Source organism: Drosophila montana, unplaced genomic scaffold (assembly GCF_035044405.1).
Source record: "Drosophila montana isolate Dmon_TW-CO22-7 unplaced genomic scaffold, ASM3504440v1 contig_3217_1, whole genome shotgun sequence".
Taxonomy (NCBI): Eukaryota; Metazoa; Arthropoda; class Insecta; order Diptera; family Drosophilidae; genus Drosophila; species Drosophila montana.
Window position 1 is genome coordinate 474,033 of NW_026998097.1, and position 12,358 is coordinate 486,390.

The window sequence follows — 12,358 nt, forward strand, 5'->3', positions numbered from 1 at the left end:
GACGGGGCACTTAAACTTGAGTTAAAGTCGCAAGGCATGCACCAATATCCTGATACGTATCCAGCTAATGTATAAAGTGACAGTTGCAGCTACTGTTTGACAATTATCCTATATTCAACACATTTCATGTTTCTTCCTTTTGCTTACAACTCAAAGACAATTCCTGATACAATGCAACAACCGGCCAATGCCCATCGTCACTTTGATTAATGATGCTGCTGCCTCGAGTTCAGGCAGAAGAACAACAACTCATGTCAATTATGCCATTTGCATTTACAATCCGAAAACTGTAAGCAATTATTAGACATTTTTCCTCATTGATTTTTTGTGTTGGTCTGCCACTGATCGATCGTCGCATCATTTCAGATTTTATTTTTTGGGCAATTTATAGATAAGAATCACAACAAGCACCAGACGAATGAACGGGGCAAATAACAAAACGATCCACTGAAAATGATTAGTCAACAGAGCTCGGCCTGTAATCATAAAGAAAATTACTGACAATTTCATGAACAAACGCCTTTTATGACCCCACCAGAACAACAACAACGACAACAACAATATTGTATACAAGTTTCATTTTGTGTAGAAGTAGAAAAAGAAAAAAAAAACTATTAACAAATGTCAATTAGATGACACAGGCGCAATGGTTCAGAGCGAGAGAAAGGCACTGAATGCAGCAGTTAATGACAATCCGACGTGCAGCAGATGCAGCCAAATGATACAGTTACAGATTACAGATACAAGGTAAAAGATACAAAATACAATGAGATACATATAAAAGATATGATTGTCATTTTTGTTAATCAATTTCGTGGCAATGTTACAATTTCCCAACTTGATGGAGAATTCCTGTTGCTGCGTCAAATGATATGCTTGCTTTCTGCGCTGACTCAGAGGCATGTGAACTTTTCGGATACTTTACGTTTACCGTTGCCTTGCTTTATTTGTGAGTGTGTGTGGCAGGAATGTATCTTTGAGATAACTCGCAGCTTTAATTGAGCTGTGAAATGTTCATATCTTGAATTTGGATAGAGACTACTTTGGTGGCACTATAGCAGCCCATTTCATTTCTATCAGTTTTTATAACTTAATTTCCTGGTAGAGGGGCATTTATCAAGTTCCCGTTCGGTATTTCCAGTATTTCTATTGTTTGTCGCGTTTTTATGCTTGAATTCAATTTGAAGCACTTTACTCGAAATTAACATTATTATATATTTTATTATTATGCCGCCTGCAACACTCTCATTTCTATGAACATTTTATATGCTTTTAATGCGGCACGTCTGCGCGCTCAATTAAAACGGAGCATTCAATGGGTTCCTAGAGGTAAGCCCTTTATTTTTTTCGGGCGCCAAAGGTGTTACCTGGCCAAGTGTCACTTGCCAAGCGATTGAAGCGTTCACGTTTTTGTTCTAGCTATGCCAACCAAAATTAACGCCTGAAATGGATTTCAAGTGCGGCTGGCTAATTGAAAAGGTCTTTTACTATATATATATGTATACGTAAATAGGCAACAAAAGGCGCGACAGGAAGCGTCATTCCAAAGTCATATGCAAAACAACAACAAAAAAACCGAAAACAAAAAAAATTTGCATACAGAACAAAGAATTGAACGCAAAAAATCACAGACGACCCAGCAATTGACCGCTGGGAAATGAACCCATAAACAAATTACAAACGAAAGGCATTTAAGGGACGACAAAATATCCGCATCTGAGCTGGACACGCAAGCACCTCGCCAATTTATTTATTAATCGCATGTCAAGCGAAGGGCGTCAGCTAAAGTGGCCCCCCCAAAAAACCTCCGATGGGCGGGGCACTCGCAAAATATTAGCACGTAAGCATTAAATACATTTTAAGCGGAAGAACTAATTAACAAGCGGGCGAATTGGCAGCAGACAGTGCTCCTTCCTCCTCGCCCCAACTCGGTTTGGGTCCAGTCATCAGCCAGAGTCAGAAAAACCGAACCCAACCGAAGAACCAGACAAACTTGGAAAAAACTCATTAGCACGCTCGAACGTTAAAAATGTCGCGTCAAAATCAGCGCTTAATATTTTTTATGATTAGCCAGTCCCCAAACGCGACATTATTTTGTTGGTGACATTAATGAAGCCAAAACAAAAAGAATACAAATACAAGCTTAAATATATGTTCATATTTGCCACATGTAATAATGGATACCCTTACCGTACTAAGTTTGAGCACAAAATGGCGCAGTGCCCTAAATTTCATGTATAAACAAGAATATATTGTTAAATATACCATGTTAACAACCTTTGATTACAAATTAATAAAAAGAGATTAGCTCTCGTTTGTGTTTCTTGGAAATTCATTCAAATAAAGTATGATGCTTATACGTCAAAAGTATAAAAAAAATGTTTTTAAAATTAAATGGTATTTAACCCTATTGCAAAAAAATTGGATTCAAACATAACTAAGACCTAGTTTAATCTGAATAATTATATTCGTATGAGTAAAAGATATACTATTCTCTTATGAAAATATTCATGTATTGACTGACAGACCATCATAAAGCTAGAACCTAGAAGCTAGGAACTAACAAATGTTTTAATGAAAAATATAGAAGTGACAAATAAATTAAAAAGTTATATATATATATTGTTTTGAATATTAATAGCATTACTATTTTATATAATCTATTTAGAAAAACGTCGTAGTTTATGCATAATACATGAGTTGTGATTAGCGTAATCTACCGTGCACATAGGTAGAAAACATTATTATGTACAAATAACTGTTTTCTTCCTTTTTTTCAATTATAAAATACTCCAACTTGGTTGTCGAAGATAATTTTGTAACTTTTACTTAAGAGTACTAGCTCTTTCCTCATATACTGTAGACTCTCTAATGATAAAAATAAAAAAAATATAAAAATAATAAAAATGAAGAAACGATAATTCAATAATAATAATAAATAAATTACAAAAATAATTTAATAGAATCGAAAAATTTTATCTTTTTAAATCATGAATCCATCTCATAGTAAAAGGCATAAGAAAATCATGTGGCTTTGTTTAAGGCAAGTGTAGCAAAGGAATTTTAGTAGCGGCATTTGTGAAAATGTGCACACGAATTATTTGTTATTTGAGCAGACTTTGTCTGGCATAATATATAATATATTTATACAAATATAGACAGGTGGCTTAGCACACCCTAGTAGTTGAGTCAGTCAGTGTAATCACCATAATTCTGAATAAGGCGACTGCGACGCGGCCAAAAACGCTAAAGACTCATTAATCTTAAGCCATATACAAATATACGACACATTTGTAGCATGTCCAGCAAATCGCGACTTTTGCCGCCAGAGCTGTTTTAATTGTCTCTTTTGTCCTGCAACGCGGAACTTTAGGCACCGGTTACAGTTGAACAGGCAAAACAAATACGGAGCAGAGGACATGACACCAGCGGCTGCGTCATTCAGACGTCAGTGCTCAGTCGTTGTCCTGTCCGTGTACCTTATTTTCTTTTTTTTTCATCGTCAATAAGGTGTTTTTGACGACCCGCCAGGACAGTGCATTACGTTGCGCTTTTATAAATATGACGATAAATTTCGTTTGCCACTGCGACTTTTGTACTTTTTTTTTCAGTTTATTTCGACTTCATTTTGGTTTTTAATTTCCTACTGGGATTTACGCAAAAGGTATACCGCCTGTTTCCCTGTCATGTCTGCGCTGTGGCAGCATCAGCAGCGACGCTTTTAATAGACCTCGTCCAGTCTGGGCGATTTTAATATAAAAACTACAACAGCCAAAAGCAACAGAGGGCAACAAAAACGTCGCTTTATGTGCCATGTTTTCAGCTTTGAGCAGCGCTTAATTTTGGCTAGAAAAAAGCAAAGTGAGATAAGCGCTTTAAGCCCTATTAACGGGCTTGTGGCTCGAGGACCATGTATTAGTGGATATTATACGTATGTATGTGTGTGTGTGTGAGAGTCTGTATGAAAAGTTAAGCTAAGCAATTTGTAAAATCTGCAGTTTGGCAGCCATATTAAAGAGCTGAAAAACTGTTTGAGTAAAATGAGCCACAAACTATTCTGAATTCCCAAAGAAAGACAGAAATAAAATTTAACAGGCTGTGGCAGGTGGAGAAAAGACGAAAAAACTAGATTTTGGATAAACATCAGATAAAGGACATATACCTCTAGAATATAGCAGAACGAAAATAATATTATATATTTTAAAAGAAATTATATTAAGTAGTGCCTATATTAGGCACTTAATTAGCAAAATTCGCATACATGGCATCTACTATATATCCTGCATTGCCTAGTCACTTTAATGACGAAATAAATAAGTATGTAACACATTGTGTCAACCAAATTAACGCTCTTATGATTATCTCTATAGACCTCTGTTGCAACGCACAAGCCACTCCATCAATGTGGAAAATCTCAACGGAAAGCAATTTAAGCCATGTCCATCGATTCACACACACACAGCCACACACGTAAAGCTAACAAGCTCATTGCTCATAGACGGCGGCAATCAAATCAGCTAAAAACTTGTTATCGCCTCCTTTGAGCGACACCAAGAAAATTAATGACCACCCAACCATTCGCCACGGCCAGAGCTTGCAACAGGAGACTCGATACTCGAAACGCACACTAAATGCAATTGCCTCTCCTTTGCCGGTGCCGGGGCTCATTTGAAATATGTAAAGCATATAAATTATGTGCACGGCCCGGTTGGGCGACAAACTGTGAATGAATCAAAGGATAATCCAATTTATTTCACATTATGTGCACCGCCTGCTCATTGTGCCCCGTTACAGATATAGGACTACAAAGTGTGGCAACTTGCAATTGCGTCTGCAGTCGAACTTCAAAGGTGTCAACCTGCAGCAACTGCAACTGCAACCAGCCGCCCTCGCAACTCGAAACGAATCTCTGACGCCAACCAATGCACTTTCTGGCAATCAATACGTTTTTGTCTCTAATATAATTTACTGTCTCTAATGTGCGGAGTGAAGTCTTTGAATAGCAACCAGGCACTTAAGGCCAGTCAAACGATGTGGTGAGTGAGCAGAATTGGATGTGAGTGTGAAAATGTGCTATAAATGTTATTCATTTGATATTCCTGAACCAAGCTCTTACATATGAAAAGGCAAATGCAGATTGGGGCTGTAGAAATGCACACGGTATCCATTTTAACGATCCAGATCAACAATAATGTCGATCTGCTTATATAGTTGCAGCAATTAAGAATATGAATATTACTTGATTATATATCATGTTCTTTATCGATGATACCGATGATATCATTATATGAAGCTTTTTAATTGGCGATATATAAACGAGAATTTAAGGATACCTTCCGAAGCTTTAATACCCTTGTGGACATTTGTCTTACGGGTTTTTCAGATATCTATGAAAAGTGAGGCACGTAAATGAGTTTGATGAAAATGTCTTGGAAAACCGAATATTTTTCCATACAACAATCTACATTTCGAACGATAGTTCCTGTTAGCAATATGATTTAGTAATCCGATGTTGTTAAGATCTTGCATATATGTAAGGAGCATTATGACATGCATATATAAACTTGGCTGTTGATACTGATCTAATATATAAATACTTTATGCGGACGGAGAGATGTCTCCTTCTATGCGTTACACATTTCATGACCAAAATATACTACCCTCTACCAGTATATAAAAATGAGCTATGGTTCGTACTATACTTATCCGGTAATTTTTGTACTAAGTGTCTAACATCCAGATTTTAATAAATTTGAAGGTCAGATATTATAATTTTGTAAAAAAGACCATATGTAGGAATCGTAGAAAATGACCCTTACCCTCTCTGCCTTTTACTTTTGTAGACTTGCGCTCGCTTCGCATCAGTTTTGTATCTTGTGGCCATAGTTAAAGTTTTTTAATATTTTACACTCAACTGACTTTGCTGAAAAGATTGCAAAAACACAGGTCAGAGAAGTCTATGCGAAAACCATACACATGTCAGTCACACTTAACCCCGGGCCATGGTAAAATGGCTTTGGCGGGGTGCAGTAGACCGCAGGAATTTCAAATCCAGATTTGTTTTGATTGCCCTGCGGCAAACTTATTATTTTAAGTCAGCAAATGCTATGCGGCTTATGTTTTTGCAGCGAACTTTTCATAATTTTAACGTTTTCCCAACATTTATTATATGATTTCCGGAAATGTTTTGAGGCGCCGTCGCCGCGTCTCAAATTTATGCGCAGCGTATATGTCAACAGCTCGTTTTTTTATAAAAAAAAAAAAACAAATAAAGGAAGCATAAAAGGATATATAATGACATAAGGATATAGAATATGTGTTTCCTTGCTTGGCTACTGTTGCTGCTTTGGTAAAAATTTGCATATTTGCATTTCAATTTACCGCCTCAGTGTGTGTAGTTGGGGGTATCTGTTGTTTTTTTTCATCTCTTTTTTTTTGAGTATCTTTGGCTTTGGCAAAAATTTAATTGTCAATAAAAATTAACGGTGCGGAAAATTTGTTATGCAAACAAATGAAATTGAAATGCGGCTGCTCTGCGTTTATCGTGTGCATTTGCTATGCGATTCGCTGCCTTCGAGAAGACAAACCCACACACAAAGACAAACCCTAAGCAGACAGATTTGCATTATCTCAAAGGCAAAGACATACACACATATATCTGGTATTGGATTGTGAGAATATTTGTTCTTTAAATAATGCATGAAACACGAAACATTTTACACTCCCAACGACAATGTCTAATTGAGTTAATTGGTAAAATCCAAAACTCCCTAACATTGAGTATGTGTATTTTGTGGGGAGTGGGGAGGGGGGGGGGGGGGCAGCGTCTCGTTGCTGTTCTTGTAATTTTGTAATTTACATTGCAGGTTTTGAATTTACACTTGCAAGCAATTAATAATGCTGCATTAGGGTTATCCACAGAGCTGTGCACACACAAATACATCCTTCTTGCTAGCCGTACGCATATGCACGACAATTAAGCAGGATAATTAAGTTTATCGTTCATTGGCTTTGCATTTTACCCAGCTGCATATCACTCTCTCACATTCTCTCCATCTATCTCTCTGGCATTTGCCTAATGTAACACGTATGACAGATTATAGCAGGATGTTGCAGGATTGGGGGCACTGCAGGACATGATTGTGCATATTGGACAGGCAATAAGAGCCTGTATCTAAGTGCATTTTCAAATACAACTTGGCCATGGAATCGAAATTTGCAAAAGTTATGTAAATGGATTGCAATTGCAGAAGCAATCAATGTGGGAGAGAAAAGTCCATAGTCCGTCCATTTGTCATTTGGGGCGATAAGCAAGGGACTCAAGTTTCCATTTAGTAGTTCACACGTTTGCAGCCATATCATAAAATGCTGTCGTGTCATCAGACATTAAAGATGCCATTGCTAGACGCAATTAAAACCATTCAAAATAAACATTTCATTACCAGCAAAATGACGTTAATGTCACACTCCTCGTCTCTCTCTCACTCTACAACTCTCTTCCTGTCTCCCGTTGCACTTAACCAAGTTTGGCTGCAAAAAAGCACAACGGGGACAACATTGTCATAAACCTTGCTGACATTAAGATAACTTTTAATCATCATAAAAAACCAAAAATCCTGCTCAACCCACAACCCCTTTTTCCGTTCAAGGTCTGCAGCGTAAGCGGCTTTTCGTGTCGCCATTCGCAACTGCATAAAACATAACAAAAAAAATACAAATATTTTTAAATACATATTTTGGCAAATGTTTTTCCAAAACAATCAAAAAAAGAAATGAAAGCTTGGACTGGCTTACCGGCTTCTGGCTATGATTCCGTTTCTGATTCCGATTCCGACTCTGATTCGTATATTAAATTGTTTCGGTAGCTTTTGTGGAGCTGTCGACGGCGCGTTGTTGCCTCGTCGACCGTTGCTCTGGCTTGTGGCATGTTGCGCCCGGCCAAACGGAAATGTAATGAAAATTCAATTAAAAATGGCATTTGCCAGATTTTACGAGTTGCATTCGATGGATGGGCACGCGGTGATGGTGGACGACATTGATGGCAAGCCAACGGCAACTTTTATTCAATTCACTTGGACTTTAGCTGCAAAAAATTAGTACAAAAAAATTGGTAAGTAAGCATAACTGACACAGCTTTAAAGTACTTTAGTTCACAATTTATGATTTGAATTTGTAAACACATAATAATAACATTTCCCAATCGCCCCGTAACGGATTCAGATCGGAGCGGATCTTGAAAAAGAAATGCTTGTAAACAAATCGACAAAAACATGTAATTTCACTTATCTGACATAATGTCAACGATTTTAAAATCGGGTACCCGTTGTACAATAAAAAAAATAAATAAATACACATTACGCCAGGCACGGGCAGCAAATTCACATATAAATTACAAAAAAGAAAAAAATTACCCCTTATCATGTCGTGGGATAACAATAACAACGAGTTGACTTGTGTAACAAATAAAAGTCACTTGATAAGCCCGATATATGCAACCCCTTGTTGCCAAAAGGGTGTCAGGCCAAACATCGTATGCTAATCACACACACAGTCTGGCAATATAAACGATGCAGACACACACACACGCACACACATACCACACACCATCCGAACCGCCTTAAACATGCTTAAGCACAAACCAACGAGCCAAAGATCTTTTTTGGCTGTATTCCTGGTACTTTGGTGGCAAATGGAAATTGTGATTCTTTTATAGCCTGGCGCCGCTTGAATGATTTTTATGGGCTTTGCCAAAAAAAAAAAAGAAAAGATGAACTCAAATGCCAACAAACTGATTTGCATGTCTTTGCCAAGGAATGCATCTAATAGAAAAAGTATTTCGATTTTGGTCTCAGCTTTGTAACTGTCGAAGGAAACAGTGGGTAGTTAAATAGATTTTGTACAGAAACATTATGTTAAGACAAATCGATTAAAGATTGATTTAAATTTTTCATTTTTGTCAATTTAATTGCGAGGTGTGTCTAATTCGTCTTCAGTCTTATCAAACCCTCAATAAATCGATTGTAATAGCAACCAATGATTCAATCAAAATATAAAATAATATAAGTAAATTTAAAGAAAGTTTAATAAAGAAAAAGATCGAGCTCTATAATAATAAATATATATAAGTATATAAATTTACGCCTATTTTATATTAAGGCAATGCTGAAAATAAAAAAGAGTCATTATAAATATTAAATGACCCCTTAATTAACTTTAACGCAAACTAAATTTGTATTTAATTCAGGATAAAAAACATTTCCACGGTTTCAAATTGATAGTTACATAAATGAAGAGTATTTGCTGAAGACTATTTCAAGAGTATTTCATCTTCTATATTAAGAGCGACATTTTTTGTAGTGCGCTGCCTTTTTACTAAATGTGTGCTTTTGGTTTTCAATTTATTTTGATATTTTATTTGCATATGCAATAATTTACAGACGCAGCAATGGAGTTTTCCAAGCCAGCTTCGACTGTGAATTGAATGGATTTTTGTAGGGTTACTTGAGCCTTGCGAATACTATAAATATTTGATATGGCACTGCAATGAATAGGCAATTGTAGCTGGGCAAAAGTGTTGCTAAAAAGGAGCATTTAATAAGCACTAAAATGCATACAAAATCTCTTTTAGCTATTTTAGAATTTCATTTCCCCCACAATGGAACTGAACTGAACTGAACTGAAAAGTCGTATGCGTGCGTATGGGTATGTACCATTCAATTTCAAGAGCCATTAAAAACTATGCATGCAATTAAGTCGAGTGAAAATTTCATAAAGATAACAATCGACAAGAACAAGAAATAAACATATATAGCTAGAGATCTATCTCTTGAGCATGGAGGGCATGGAAGAAAAAAACCTGCAGTTGCCCGTCAGTCAACACTTCAAATAAAAAGGCGGATGAGGAGACCACATTAATTTGCATTTAAAAACTGTTTTTAGTAGCATTAACAACAAACATGGGCCCAACATGGGGAGCAGGCCATTAACAAAGTGTCTCCAGATGTGGCAGCAGCAACAGCAGCGGCACAAGTTGATTTGGGGCCGCATCGTATTTAACATAAAAAGATGAAAAGTTTATTATGATTGTTGGCTGCTGTTATTAGCTCAAGAAATGGTTATGGGACCAGCGCACGCCATTCTTCTAGGCAACAACAAACACACCAAATGTCAAAAGCCAGCGGTCACAGTGTGTCCAACTCCAACTGCAGGCAAAAATGGAGCTGCTCTCGCTTTAGCTGCCCCGTGTGGCAAGAAAGGAGCGCAAGCGAGCGGGGCAAGCGGTGGCACTTACAATGATCTTGTCATAAAACGTTCAGAGTCATCAAAGTTGCACTTTATGCGAAACGATCTTCGCTCAATGTTGTTGTTGTTGTTGTTGCTGTTCTGTTTGTTGTCGCTGCACGTGTTCATCGTCATCAGCATTAGCGGCGCTGTTGTATTAGGCGAGAACAGACAAACAAACGATGGAGACGACTCGAAGAAGACGCTGATCGGACCAGGCCAGGAACTGGCACTGGGTGCTGTCTTGTCTTGTCTTGTCTGTGCTTGGTTTGCTCTTTGCACTCGACATAATCATAGAAATTATGTGGCCCCTGCCTTGGCTAAATGGTGTTGGCAGTGCCATAAGCGCAGGCTAATAGACCCCGCATGAGGTCGTCGCTGGCAGCATTTGCTTAAGATGAGCAGAGGAGCATTATTTGTATGCATCTATGGTTATAAATGAAAGAACACAAACAGCAGCTAAACATTGTATAGATTGGTGAATAAGCTCTATAAACTTTAAGATGAAAACGGAACTGCTTAAGAGGAAATAAATAGAGCTATTCCACTTAATAGTCATGGTTTGTTAGAAAAAATAAATTTGATAAGTTGCATTTTAGAACTCTAAACAAAGTTGTAAACATGCTGTGAAAACTTATACGGATTATCTATTTAGTAGACTTTCGTATAAAAGAGATAAAAACTCTTCCGTTATGATCCGTTTCCAAATGTATTCAAGTCATGAAGCTGTAACTTGGTAGCTCAGTAAGTATTTGAATTTATTCATCATTTAAAATCTATTCAAGCATATTCGATAACAAATAAAAAAAGTAAGTCTCGGTTGTACCAGACTAGAAGATACCCTAAGCCCAGCGCTTCTTTCGTTACTTTGGTGTTAATTGTCCGATCTTTATGAAATTTTCAGAGCAGAAATATGACATGCAAATGTGTATAAATAGAAAAGTGAAAGGCTATATGAGCTTGAAATTTTAGGGACAAAGAGCGGAGGTATCTAATAAATATTAAAGAAATATATATTCCGGATTAGTGTACTTCACGAGAATCTACATACCAAATTTGATGTCTCTAGCTTTTGAAAGCTACGAAATATGTTTAAAATAAGTATTTCGATATCGATTTTATGGAAAAGGGAAGACAAACTCGAACTGGAGGAGCTACGTTCAATTGTTAGGACGTTAAAAACTCCGAGATCGATGCCTTTTTAAATACGAACAAACGGAAAGACAGACGGATATGATTACATCGGCTCGGCCGTGGATGCTGAACACGAATATATATACTCTATGGGATTTGAGATGTCTCCTTCTGCCTGTTACAAACATGTGCATAAAACTATTACACCCTTTTTACACACACTCAATGGGTATTAATATATGAACACATATACTTCAGATAATTGCTTATCGAATGCTATTCCAAGGCAAAACATAAATTTACCCTTGCCGAGTATAAACTTGTTGCCCATTCGGATCTCGAATTATGTATCCTACAGATCGCTTTAGGAGCGGTACATTTAATATGCGAGCGTGTGACAGGCCCAAGTGCGCCTCAAGTGTTGTCACACACATGAATAACCAAAGGCATTACAACGATTTTGGGCCCGAGTGGCAAGTGGCAAGTGGCATGAAACCCAAAAAACACGCAGAGCATAGCATGCAGCCCAAGCACTTGACACTTGCCACTGACTTGTGGCATGAGCCGTCGACTTGACATGCGGCGCTGCCGCAGCCGATGCCGCCGCTTCTGTTGGCTGTTTGCTGCCTCAAGATCATCTTTGTCAAAGATCTTTTTTCCCCAGAAAATTTGTTTGGCCTGCATCTGAGGACGCTGTCGCTGATTGCCTGTCGTTGTTAGAAAAATATTATTTTCTTTATGTTTTGTTTTATATTTCTACGCTGATTGCAAAGACGAGTAGTTGCAGTTGGGGCGTGCTGCTGCTGCTGCTACTTCTGCTGATGTTGGTGCCACAGCACAAAGGGCAGCTTGCCGCTGCCGCTGTCAGTCAGTGTGTGCTGCGGGGCAAACGGCGCGCTTGAGTGAAAGTTGATGTGCATGAAAAGTTTTAATTGCGCGTCGA